The following is a 13,837-nucleotide window of genomic DNA, read 5'->3' as shown; positions in this document are numbered from 1 at the left end:
TATGCTTGAATGATTGCTGATTTATATGAAAATAAGTGAGTTTTGTATGATTTTGATGATTTCGTGTTGTAATCTATGACAACTGGCATATGCATGTGTGATTAAATGGACTAAGGTATGTGAGATTATGCTTTAACATGACTAAATTTGACCACTTGGTTGTTGCTGATGAGGAACTAACCTCAATATGCCTAAAATATTTTTATAAATCCTGTTCTCTATGCTTAAATGACTATTTGATACTTGTAAACAGAAATTTGTATTGATTCTAGGTAAATGTGAGTATGTTAATATATGGTTTGGGCTGTTTTATGTAAAAAAAAATTAGTGTATGATCTGCTATAATAAACAACGGTTAAATGAATTATATGTTTTTTGATTGAGTGGCTTTAACATGAGAATAAGACAGATTTTTTACATAAATATGAACTTGATTTATATCTTAAACATGGAATAATTTGATGTATGAGCTTGATTTATATCTTAACATGACTCTGTTCTGTGTGATTAATCTAAGAATGCAATAAATTGAATGTCTAGTGATATATATGACAGATATGAGAATGGAAATCTGGCTGATCATCTTGCTTTATGAATTAATTTATTAAGATAAAATGGATTTATCAACTAGTCTGCATGCTTGAGAATGGTATATGAAATTCTCACTAATTGAAAATGCCATGATTATATGACTGACTACATGAACTTGACAATTATGGTATAGATTAATCTATGTATGCTTAATTGTAAAATTGCAGAAAAATACTTCTATATGATCTGCTTCACCTATTAAATGCCATAACTGCATAACTTGCTAAACTGAAATGTATTATGTGAAATGCCATGAGTTAGTTGGTAAAATTGCATGCTTTGCTTGATATGAAATTAATTGCTATATGCTGCATGGTCTGATTATTGTATATTTTTGCCAACATGATGTATAAACTGATAAATTGGCAAATATATATAATTTGAAGATGAGTATGTGTTCTGTGCTAGCCATGCCATTATATCTACATGCAACTGTTTAAGATTTAAATGCAACTTGGATGTATATCTGCTACCACTGCTGTGAACTAGTATCTTCTCTGACTTATCTTATGAGCATACCAGTAACTGTGGAATTGTACTCATTAACTGACATATGTGCTCTGTACTTGCTTGTGTAATTCAAATTGTATGAGTAGATATGATATGTACTTGAGTGGAAGAAATAAATAGATGAACAGGACTATAGTGTTAATGATTTGTATGCTTACTGTGTAACTATTTAAATGTGTGCATATCTACATGAGCTATCTGATTACTTGTATGGAATGTGTAATTGAGTATAATTGAGTTTGTCCCAAGTAGAAAAGCCAAAATATCATCCTTCTAAGCTTTTTTCAAGATCAGTAGTTGTCTCCCTATCTTGAACTTTGAAAATTATATTTTTATATATAGTAAAAGGGAGAATGATTGTCTTTCAAAAACTATTCACTGCAAAAGTTGATTTGATGGGGTCCACTTGTCATAAACTTTTAAGAAACCACTTGCATGTACTTTTTCTTTTATGTGCTTGTTTGTATATGCACAGAAGTACTTGAGTGCCTATTTGTTTATTATTACATCTATAACCTGAGCACTACACATACATATATATGATAATACACATCTTCACATGCACTGGGCCCATAGAATCAACTTGTACTCCTCTGACATTACTCAAACACTTCCACTTCGATTTATTTAACCCTACCAACCCCTGACCTTTACTATATAAGGCCAAACACACACTTGCACATGCACACACTTCCATTTCATCACCTTTACACATCTCTTTCAACTTCACTGATGGAATACAAACACACAGAAGACCCTAACCCTAACCCAAACTACAACCCTAACTTACTAACCCAAATGGAGATGAACCAATTCTTCAATACCCAAACCACACCTTACACAAGCTACAAATACAACACTGCCTCATCATCTCATAACAAGAAACACAAATCAAACAACCAACATGAAACCTACACAGGAAACCCTTTCCTAAGAAACCCTAACCCTAACCCTAAAACAAACCAACTCTCCTTTGCTAGACCTTTTGACCTCAATCAAAAATTACCATACCCTCACTCCTCATCTCAAATCCTATCTCATAAGAAGAAAGCCTTCTCCCCTGGACCTAAACTTGTTAACTTGTCCAACATAGGAAAAGTAAGGAAGATGCTCGTGGCTTGTCAACCTGGCATGATGGTATCTGTTCCCAAACAAGGCCCTGTTCATAGCCTGATCTTAAAAGCTAAGTGGGATAATCTTATTTTCTATAGGGGTCAAAATTTTCACACTCATATTATGGGAGAATTCTATGGAAATATGATCACTACTACTAATCATAGAGGCTTATTTGAGATAGATACTTTGGTTCACGATAAGCACGTGCATGTTGATGTGAATGTCTTGTGTAAGGCTCTAAAAATTGATCCTAACTTATTTACACAGCCTTGCATTAATGTGTATGATGCATTTAAGTTTGACAAAGATGAGTTTGAAAAATATATCAAGCTATTCTGTGGGTCTGAAGTTCCAACTGGCTTGTGTGTTGAAAACTGTGGTATTAGTTTTGCTCATCTCTTGCCTGTTTATCAGCAACTTGCTTTTATCCTTAGAGCCAATATCTTACCCAAACCTTTTATGGATAAGTATCTTGACTTTGTTGACATGAAAGTTATGTTTCAAATGATCACTAATTCAGTTGAGTTCAACATCATTTATGTGATCATTTTACACATGTTTTTAGCTTACCAACTTGACTTTATGCCATTTGGATTGCTTCTCACTGCTATATTTGACATGTATCACATTCCTATGCCTAGAAACATTGTAGAAAGGGCTGAATTCTGCTATGTGGAGGATCTTGTAACCCCCCAAGTACCCCTAAGTGAAATCAAACCTTATAAGTTCTCCTCCTTAGAAAAAGCAAGGGTGGATGCCTCTCACAACCCTGATAAGGAAAATGAGATATGAAGGAAAATTATCAATGACTTGGATGTTAAAATCAATGATAATAATACCAAAATTAGGGGATTGGAAGATGAGAACATAGAAATCAACTCTAGGCTTGCTGTGATTGAATCTAAGTTAGGAATGCCTAAAGAAGAATGTGTGTCTGAACCAAATGAAAAGAGTGTTGGCTTGAATGAAGATGTTGATGAGAAAAAGAATGTTGCTATGGTTGCTACTGCTGATCTTGAAAATCTGCCTGGTTTGACTGATTTTGATCCCAGTTTGGGATTTGTTGCTACTATTGAGAAAATTATTAATGAGTGATACTCCGAAATGGTGGAATGAAGCTTTTGTGGTCCTGACGGTTTGCAGAGTCTTGTCACTCAACTGACTGACTCTTGTGATGTGGCTGTAGTAATAGTTCCTGGAGTTGGAACTTAAAATAAAGGTTTGTGTGTTTCTTTTCTGTTTTTGTTTCTGTTTTCAGGTGTGCTATTTCAAGAAGCTGGAAGGAAGAAGTTTGTTTTCCTTCATTGTATTAACTAGTGTGTATTTCCACTAGTCAGTTGTGATATACTGATTAGGAAGTTTGTTGCTTTTAATAAAAATCTAGTTTATTATATATTGTGGTACTTCTGCAAAAACACATACACACACAAAATTTGTTTTATGCAGATTCAATATTACAAATCAAATTTATCTGTACTTCGATTACCTGTTCTATTCGAAAAGAAATTACAGGAATTATAATCTGAATTTCGAAATAACTAAGCAACTTATTTCGATACAAATGCATCTCGAAATATTTATGCCATTTCGATCTATCAGTTTTTAAATTATTAATTTTATTCGAATAATTTTTTTTTCGAATAAACAGAAAATTAATACGAAAATCAATATGACTTTCGAATTTTATAAGTTCAAGAAAATTTTTGAACTCCAAAATTTCTTAACTCTATATCTTCATTTCGAAATCTTCTGAAAGATTCGACTTGCACGGATTGGACTTGGTTGAATTGAAAAAAAAATCCTCCAAAGTCAAGCTTACATAGCTAGCATATTCAAATAAAAACCAAAAGGAAGAAATGGTCTCTTTTATCATTGAAAAATGGGAAGAGATTAATACCTCCTTAAAATATTATAAAAAAAAGGGGGAACAAATTTTTGTGAAGAGAAAAATATCTCTCTAAAAAATTATATCTCTCAATCATGTCTCTCTATTTCAAGAAAATGGAAAGAGATTGTATTATATCCCTCTACGATTAAGGGGAAGCAATTATTTTTAAGGAAAGAAAAATTAATTTTCCTCTCAACAATTATAAACGAGGAAGTAAAGTTTTTTTTCGAAAAGAGTATAACAATTCTTTTTGGTCTTTTGTCAAACAAAAGGGGAAGAGAAGCTATATAACTTCTTCATAACATTTGGTATCATAACATGTGGTATCTAAATTTAAGTTATATAGCTATCAAAATTTAAAATTTCCCCAAGGCCAAAAATAGACAAAATATATTTTATTCTAACAAATGTTTATTTTTGCAGGGACTATCAAGGATTACTAGTACTTCTAGGATTTTCGTGTGTGAAAAATTTATTTTTCAAAACTCATGCATACACTAAGGGGAAGCACACACTTTTAAATTTAAATTTTGTGTTTGTTCGACAAATACCAAAAAGGGGAAGATTGAAAGGATATCTTCGATAAACAATTATTTATTTATTTGTTTTGGTATTTGTGACAAACATTAAATTTAAATTCATTTAGTAATCCTCCCAATAGGTCATTAATATAATTGATTAATCAAAGGTGGATAGTCATGTTTAGCAAGTATTTCTAAAATACCTTTTTACCAAAATACATTTGTTTTTCAAAAAGAATTTTTATTACGCAATAGTCATGAGGAATTTTTATCAATCGCCTCTCTCTTACTATTGTAACATCAAAAATACATGAGCAAGGATGAAATATCATCTACATATGATATTCTTTAAATATCTCATGTAACATTATTTTCAAAATATATTTAAGGTAATTTATTCCATATTCAAACAATTTTTTATCTTTCGGAATAAATTATTTTAAATCTTTCAAAAATTATAGATCCTTCATTTTTCTAAGGTTTTATTTTTCTCTAGAAGGATTTATATTCTCCATATTAATATTTATCTCAAAAATATTAATATCAGATTTTATCTTATTTTGGGATATTTTTCTCGGTCTCTCAAATTCATTATTTTTCAAAGAAAAATATTTCCGATACTTAGAAAGCTCTTTCAACTTATCAAAATCATGATTTATCATGAACAATATTTTTATAAGTATTTTGGGATAAAAACATTCGTCAAAGAGTCTACGTGATTTGACTAAAAGACGAACTATATCGGTTTTTCAAATATCGGTATTCGTTAATAAAATCAATTTAAATACTCAAAAAAAATTTCCCATCCTCAAAAGTATTTTATATTTAAGGGAGTATATTTTAAGTATTTAATCAAATCTTAACTTTGGTCAAAAACTCTCGTCTAAATCTCAAAAGAATTTTCGCTTGTTATTTGGACCCGAAAAACGTTTTAATCGTTTTAATTGCAAATAAAATACTTCCACTTGTCCAAATGACTTGAAACTTGAGATTAGCCAGTTATATATTTTTCTTAGTGCATGGTTAAAGTTTCGTAATTTTTCGAGGACTTTCGTTCGGGAGCGTTTTTCTGTCTGTCGTCCCGATCTTCCACCGAACGTTTGACCAAGCTAGAGTTGACCAAAAATTACCAAACTTGGCAGAATACCATTTTCCAATATTCTAAGAATTATTATATTTTTTCCGGAATTTATTGAGCACGTTCGAAATCTCGTAATATTTAGTGTAACGGAATTTAATCGGTTTCTCGAAATGCGTGCCACCTTATCCACAAGCATGGAGCATTGAGATGTGTGCCAATAAATGCAGGTCAACTAGTGTACTTAATGCATTGGCAAGCATGGGGGACAAGAATGACAAGCATGGGCAAGTGGGGCCAATATGTTTTTAATTTGAATTTAATCATTTTAAATTCAAATGCTTCCACCAATTTTGCCTATAAATACAAGACTTCCCCCATTCATTTCTCATAAGCTAACAAGCAAGAAAGTGCTGAGATTTTGCAAGTAGAAGCTCTCTCCAAATTTATACAAACACATTTTTCATCTACTTCATCTTTAAAACCTCCGTCCCGCTCGGTATATTCGTATATTCTCGAGGTTTTAAACACCGAGGCTTTGCTTCACCCAACCAAGCCCCGTACCACTTTGCTTGCACCAAAACCACTCTTTCCGACCTCCCGAAGGGCTGTCCGAAGTTCGTCCATAAGCCAAATTCCTACCGAACCTCCGGCGAATTTTTCCGGCGAACTTTTTACGAAAATCGTGTAAGTGGTTTCTTTAGCTTCGTCTTATCCGAGTCTTAACCGACCGAAATTAAAAGAGCTATCAAGCCAAATTTCTCTTCATCTCAAAGCTCTCTTTTTCTTTAACAATACAAAGCACAAGAGTTGGCCGCTCGTATTATCTATAATATACCTACGTGTGCGTGTGTGTTATACCCTATCTTGTTGACGTGAAGATTCTCATACGTGCTGAGCTTTCGTGAGAATATTTGCTTAAACGAGTTTGGTGGTGGTCCTCACCTTAGTGAGTTGATCTATACGTATATTTATATATATCACCAACACTTTGTTCACACACCACAAAATACCCGTAGCTTGTCCCACGCGAGATTTGCTCGGTATTTCTAAAATCAACTATATACACATATTATAGCGCGGATATTGTCGCGGATTATTGTGGCCCAAAACTCTATATCATAGTGCAATTGTTAAAGATAGTCAAGAACTCACTCTCTCGTGCAAAACGATATTTATATTTAAAGAGGGGTTATCTTGAAACGAAGTTGTAAAATAAAACACTTCGTAATATTCACTTCGAAGGTTATCATACCCGAAGTATTTCATATACTTAGTCAAAGACAAGTATATTCGTCCATATAGCCAAAAGAGCTTAAAAGGACTTATTTAATCTACAAACTCCAAGACATTCAAATATCATTTATTTGGAGGATTTTGTACGATAAACGTATTCTTCGACCATAAAGACTAATCTATCGAAAAAGAATACTCTCAAGGTCTTAAGCTTCATAATAGCTTAAAGAACACTTGATCTTTAATATTCTAAGACCAAGAATATTATTGAAACACTCGGACTAGTGAATCTTGTCCAAAACTCTTTTTATAACCAAGGTTGTCTTTCGTAGATATTGTTTTCTAGATTTTGCAGTGAGGTGAAGTGAAGTGAGGTGATCTTCGTTCTAAGACCCAAGTCCTAGACGAGCTAACGGGGAGTTAGTCGTCTTCGCACCGTGAGGAAGAGGAAAGACCCAAGACCTAAGACCTAAGATCCAAGACCCGCTTAAGGCTAGAAGAACAAAGACTACACATTGAGAGATACAACGATTTTGAGGAGGTGACGGGGAGTTACGCTCCAAGACAAGTCTTGTAATTTACATTTATAGTGAGGAGGTAATGGGAAGTTACGCTCCAAGATATATATTTGTAAAGGCTTCTCCGCCTACTGTAAAGGAGTTTCTTTATAGTAGAGAAAATCTCGAGTCCGGGGAGGAGCTCGGGGACTGGAGTAGGGGTGAGTGGACTCCAAGGGTTGAGTTAGCCACCGCGAACCAGGATAAAATCGCTCGTGTGGTATTTGTCTTTCTTTTCATTTACTTCCGCACATCATAACTGCTAAAACTCTCGATACAAGCTTTTAAAAAAGGGATAAACTTTTTAAAACTACACTATTATTTTTAAATTGGCTATTAAGCTATTCAACCCCCCCTTCTAGCTTAATTATCCCCTATATCGGGACCTAACATATTCATTAAAATTCTGAGCCTGTCTTAGAGCAACAGTCATGGGTTTCCAATCTCTAGGTAAAGCTCTCAAGAATTTGAGATTTGAATCCTTGACCATGTAGATTCTACCATACAACTTTAATCCATTTAACAGTTTTTGAAATCTGTTAAACAAATCATTTAGAGATTCACCAGATTTAGAGTAAAAGCTCTCATACTGTTGAACAAACAGCTGCATTTTGTTTTCCCTAACTTGATCAGTGCCTTCACATAAGGTTTGAATGGTATCCCATACTTCCTTTGCAGTTGGACAGTTGATAACACTATCAAACATGTCATCATCAATACCATTGAACAGAATGTTCATAGCCTTGTTATTCTTGTGCACTTCTTTCTCATCTTCCTCAGTGAACTCAGAAGGATTTTTAGGCACTTCAACATCTTCAGCTTCACTTCCATCAAGTCTCAGGGCAGTGTTGATCTTAACTGGAACATGTGGTCCTTTCTCAATACAGTTAATGTAGCTAGGATCCAAGGAGAGTAGATGCATCCTCATTTTCACTTTCCAATGAAAGTAGTGTTCTTTGACCAGCATTGGAATCTTGACTCCTTCATCTCTTCTTCCTATTGTTGATTGTCTTTAGGATCTAAAACTTCTTGTATGTTAGAAACCTCGCTCTGATACCAATTGTTATTCAGACAATTCAAACAATAAGTTAGATTGTAGAAGGGGGGGTTGAATACAATCTACAAAAAATTCAATATCTTTTTGCAGAGCAGATCATATTCAAAATACAAGAGAATATAAAAGCTAAAAGAGAAATTTAAAGAACAAGGATCTTAAAAATTTCAGGTGGATTGTTTGATCCACCTGAGAGATTTTTATATCAAGAACCTTCCAAGTAAAAATACTTGGCTGCTTACAAAGAATGAAGAGCAGAAGCTTACAATTTCTTGCTTACTTTTTCTAATACTTTGCTCTTCAGTTCTTGGTGTTTGATACATTGAAATGAGAAATTACAAAGTGAATATATACTACTACAAACAAAACTAGTCTGTAAAAGTATTTTCCTACACACTTTCTAGCTAGTACAAATATAGAATTTCTTGGACTTGATACTGCATTTGGCAGCTTGAAATTCTTGTTGCTTTGCCAGAAATGGTAGGCTTCGAGGTTCTCGATATTTGACTAAACTCCTTTTGGTTTAGCTTCCAAAGCTGGTGCAGCATCTGTCACATCAACCCATGTGGACTTTGTCTTTTCCCTGACTTGCAGCTGTAAATTGCTGATAATCAATTGCTAATATCATCAGTTGATGATACACTGAAATAGCAGTTGATTGTCTTTTTTGAGTTATGGGATAATGATGATGTTGATGTAGCGGTTGATAATCTTCTTTCCAAATAGCCATTGATACTTTAAATTACCGATCGGTCTTCACTTCACTTGAATAGATTACATGACTTCTCATATTTACAATTATGTCACCCTATCTAAACATCCGTTGATAGATCAACTGCTAATCTAAAAGTACACATTATTTTACATCAACTGCTAAAATGCTCCAGCTTTGTTACAATACCTCATCAGCCGTTGATGGGTCAATCTGATCAATTGATACTGTCTTAGCATGCTACCAATTGATCAGCTACATGCAATTTTATTCTAAGTAAGAATAAAATACCTTGTATCATCAAGCATCACATATTCCTAACACAAGTTTTTGGCGCCGCTGCCGGGGACTAAAATTAATTTTCGCGCCTTAATTTTTTAATTTTTCGGATTAGTTTTTTTTTATATTCTCTCACTTCTTTTTGGTTAAATTTTAGAAATTGGAGGAATATGAGCTAACTTGGAATAAGTGGAGACTATTCTTGGAGTATTGGAAACTTTGCTTGGGTAACTTGTATCTCTCTCCTATTTCACTTTTTTTTTCTTTAGAAAATCACAAAAAAAAAATTAAATTGAAAAAACACAAACAAATTGAAAATTTAAAATCCAAAAATATTAGTTAGAAATACATATGTGTTGCATCATGCATTTAATCACTTAGGGCACATCATTTAGATTTTACTTTTTGTTTTTAAATTTTCGTACCTTTATTTGTGGTGATCGCTGGAGGACCCAAAGGTACGTTAATTTCTTTCTTTCTCTAGAATAGGACACGTAGTTTAAGCATCCATAAATGTTTATCGCTTTAATTTTATTGTTGTGTGGAGCATCATTTAAATAAATCTTAAGGGCAAAACCACTCATAAGATAAGGGAAGGGATTTCATCACTCTTTCCTTGGCCCACAACAATTTAATTCTTCATTTTGCATTCCCTAGCCTTTTAATAAAAATGAATTAGACGTTAGCCCCTGGGATTTCGAGCTCAATTAGGAAGGTACCTAAAGAACGAGGTAATCTTTAATTATTCCGACTCTTCGGTGTCTAAGGCTAGCGAAAGCTTACCTGGCCGATTAAGGTTTGGTGTCTAAGCGCGGAGATTGGCCTCTTGGAAATGCCTGCTCCAAACTGGCCAAACCGGTCCGGATAATAATTGATTTATCGAGTTTTTGGTGGTCCTTACGGTTAGGAGCAAGGTCTAGTCGTTTTATTAGGCAACCATAGAACTAGGTTTTTCTTTCGCTTTTACACCCTTTCTTTTGTTTGTTTTAATTTTTTTTTTTGCACTTATTTGCTACATGTTTATCGTTTATGCGAACTACTTGGGTTAGGAACGAATCATCTAGATTAGTTAAATCGATAATCGAGATTCCTTTGTCATCCTCTTCGGACTCCGAACCCATAGAAGCTAGCAATTCGATATTAAACATGGCCGTGTCTCTTAAAGACCGTTGTTACCCGTCCCGTTCCGCTCAACCTTCGTGTATCACCCTTCCTCCCGTTAATGGGAATAATTTTGAAATCAAGGCACATCACATTAGTATGTGTGCCTAAGTTTTTAGGGAGTGAAGGTGAGGATCCCTACCTTTTTATCCAAGAATTTGAGGAGGTTTGTGGTTGACAAAAACTCCAACAATTGAGTGAAGACTCCATTAGGCTTAGACTAATCAACTTCGCTTTAAAAGAAAATGCTAAAAAATGGTTGTATAGTCTTCCCGTTAATTCTATTTCCACTTGGGAGGGGTTTGTGGTAGTGTTTCTTAAAAAGTATTTTCCAAACCATAAGACAACTCGAATTACAAACGAAATAAATCAATTTCGACAAAAGGAAAATGAGTCTTTTTGGAAATTCTTTGATCGTTTCAAAAATCTTCTATCACAATGCCCCCACCATGGAATTGAAAAATGGAGACTTTGCAAAATTGTTTACGAGGCCTTAGATAGTCAAACAACCGCTTTGTTAGAGTCTATGTGCTCTCTGTTATATATTCTATAGGCTATAACAAATGATATTGTGGCCAACTCTTTTTAATGCAGAATTGGAAGAAGCTTTTCCTTGTTCATTTGTGTGAGATATAGTTTTTTGCAATGCTGAAAATTTGAAACTTCTTGGAGTTTCACTACTTGAACTCTATGATAATATTCAGGTATCCTGAATTTGAAATTGTTTGTTCAAAGGCAGAGTAGTATTGAATTCTGTTATATAGCCTTATTCCTAAATACAGAAGGATCAAACATATTCTTTGGTTTTGTGCAGGCAAATAATTTTTGTTCAGTGCCATATCGAACTTTTCGCTCTATCTAATTATATTTTTATTATATTAAAGTTTTTGAATGAAATTATGTCACATTAAAGCTTTAGTCCTTGATTTTTATTGTCCTCCATAATTATTTCCTTATGATTATTTCTTATTTTTGTCCAATCTTTTTGCTTGCAGAGATACCGGCTAGCTATATCCGTCATTCTTCTTCAATCGTCTAGATATGGGTTTTACCACGTCACAGGCATAGAGGACTTTAGGAGCTCATACACATGTAGTTCATTAGGTATCTGACTTCAATCGTACTTTAGAAGATAAATACCGAGATACTTTTGAATCCTACTTCAGTTGGCTATTCGATAGTATTTAGTTCTTGGATGCTTGGATTATGTATTAAGATGATTCTAAGATATTTTGAATCATTTTTATGTATATTGGGAGGCTTCACATCTTTTAATGGAAAATAACTTTTTAAAATATCATGTTTTGTCTTTTTTATTAAAAGTGTTGGTAATTTGTTAGCAAAATGTAGCCATATGACTCCAAACTGTTAAGCCGTATGTGTTGGCAAAAGAATAAAAGAGCGTAGCCAAAAATATATATAAGTCTACAGTAACATTTTTCTTGGTGTAACTATAAAGAAAACAGTGTTGGCATAAGTCTATAGTAACGTATAAATCAGTATAGTCATAGAGCCCAAGGTGTTGGCAAAAGGGGTCTATAATCACACTTTTAGTGGTGTTGTCATAAACATCAAAAAGTGTTGCCTCAGACCCCTATGGTAGCGGCGATTTTTGTAACACCCCCAAATTTGGCCAAAGTGTAGCCATAGCACTTTTTTTTGCTTTCAGTAACAGTTTTTTGACTTTTGAACACATTTTTTTTGGTGTTACTGAAGGTCATATATGGTGTAGTGGAATTTTTCGAGGATTTAGCTGAAAAGACTATGTTGTGGGAGTCAACTAGGGAACCTAAAAAGTCGATCGAGTCGTCTAGCTCTAGCTCTAGCTCTAGGGGTTTGCACTCGATAGGAAACAATGTGGCAACCGATGCCAAATTAGCTACCCTAACTAGGAGACTCGAAGCTTTAGAAACCAGTAAATCTCCCCCACAAATGTCCATGTTCCCTAATTACAATATTCAAAACCCCGGAACCCAACCTCCGCAAGAACCTGAACAAGTAAATGCGATGTTCCAAAATTCTAGGAATGATGCGTTTGCACCCACTTATAATCCCGGGTGGAGAAATCTCCCAAATTTCTCATGGACCCAAGGTCAAAATTGTCAAGTTCCTCAACCCAATTTTCAAATGAATCAAGGGCCAAATTCTTTTCCAACTCCTCAAAAAAATTTTCAACAAAGGCCCAACCCAAACTCTTACCCAAATCAAGGTCCAAATTCATGTCATAACCCAATTCAAACTCCTTTGAATCCTCCTCGTTTCAATGATTCGGATAAACGGCTCAATTCTTTAGAAAAGAGTTTGGAAGCCTTAGTTAAATTGCAAACTAATTTGACTCAATCACAACAAACCTTCATGACAACCCTAACCCAAGATAGGCAAATTTTGCATTCTAATGTGCAAGCCGTGTCTAAGTTAGAGGCCCAATTGAGTCAATTAGCTAGCGCGTTGTGTGAGCGAGAGAAGAACAAGTTGCCAAGTCAACCCGAGGTCAATCCTAAGTTTCCCCTCAATCAAAGACCTCCCGAGAATGTTAATGCGATTATTTCTCTAAGGTCGGGAAATCAAGTGGATAACAAAGTTGGTGAGCACGTTAATGAAAATGAGGATTCGATTCCTAACCCAAACCCTTCTTTGTCTAGCACTAATCATGACAAACCCGAATGTTCTAGAGTCCGTGAGTCTATGAGTGAACCTGGTTCCAGGCCCATTTCTCAAAAGCCCAACGAAGAAGTTTATAAGCCAAAGGTTCCTTACCCACAAAGACTCATTCGTCCTAAACAATCGGCCCAAATGGAACAAATTCTAGAGGTTTTCAAACAAGTCAAGATAAACATTCCTCTTTTAGATGCCATTCAACAAGTTCCTTCCTATGCCAAGTGTCTAAAAGATTTGTGTACCCATAAGAGAACCACTAATGTTCCAAAGAAAGCCTTTTTGACCTCTCAAGTTAGCTCGATTCTCTCGAATCAATTTCCCGTGAAATATAAGGACCCCGGTTGTCCTACAATTTCTTGTGTCATAGGCAATACTTTTGTGGATAAAGCTTTACTTGATTCAGGAGCGAGTTTGAATCTTCTTCCTTTCTCGGTCTACCAATCCCTAGGTTTAGGGGATCTCAAGACCACCAATAT

The sequence above is a fragment of the Daucus carota genome, chromosome 1 (genome assembly GCF_001625215.2).
Source record: "Daucus carota subsp. sativus chromosome 1, DH1 v3.0, whole genome shotgun sequence".
Lineage (NCBI taxonomy): Eukaryota > Viridiplantae > Streptophyta > Magnoliopsida > Apiales > Apiaceae > Daucus > Daucus carota.
Note: the sequence above shows the minus strand (reverse complement) of the source record.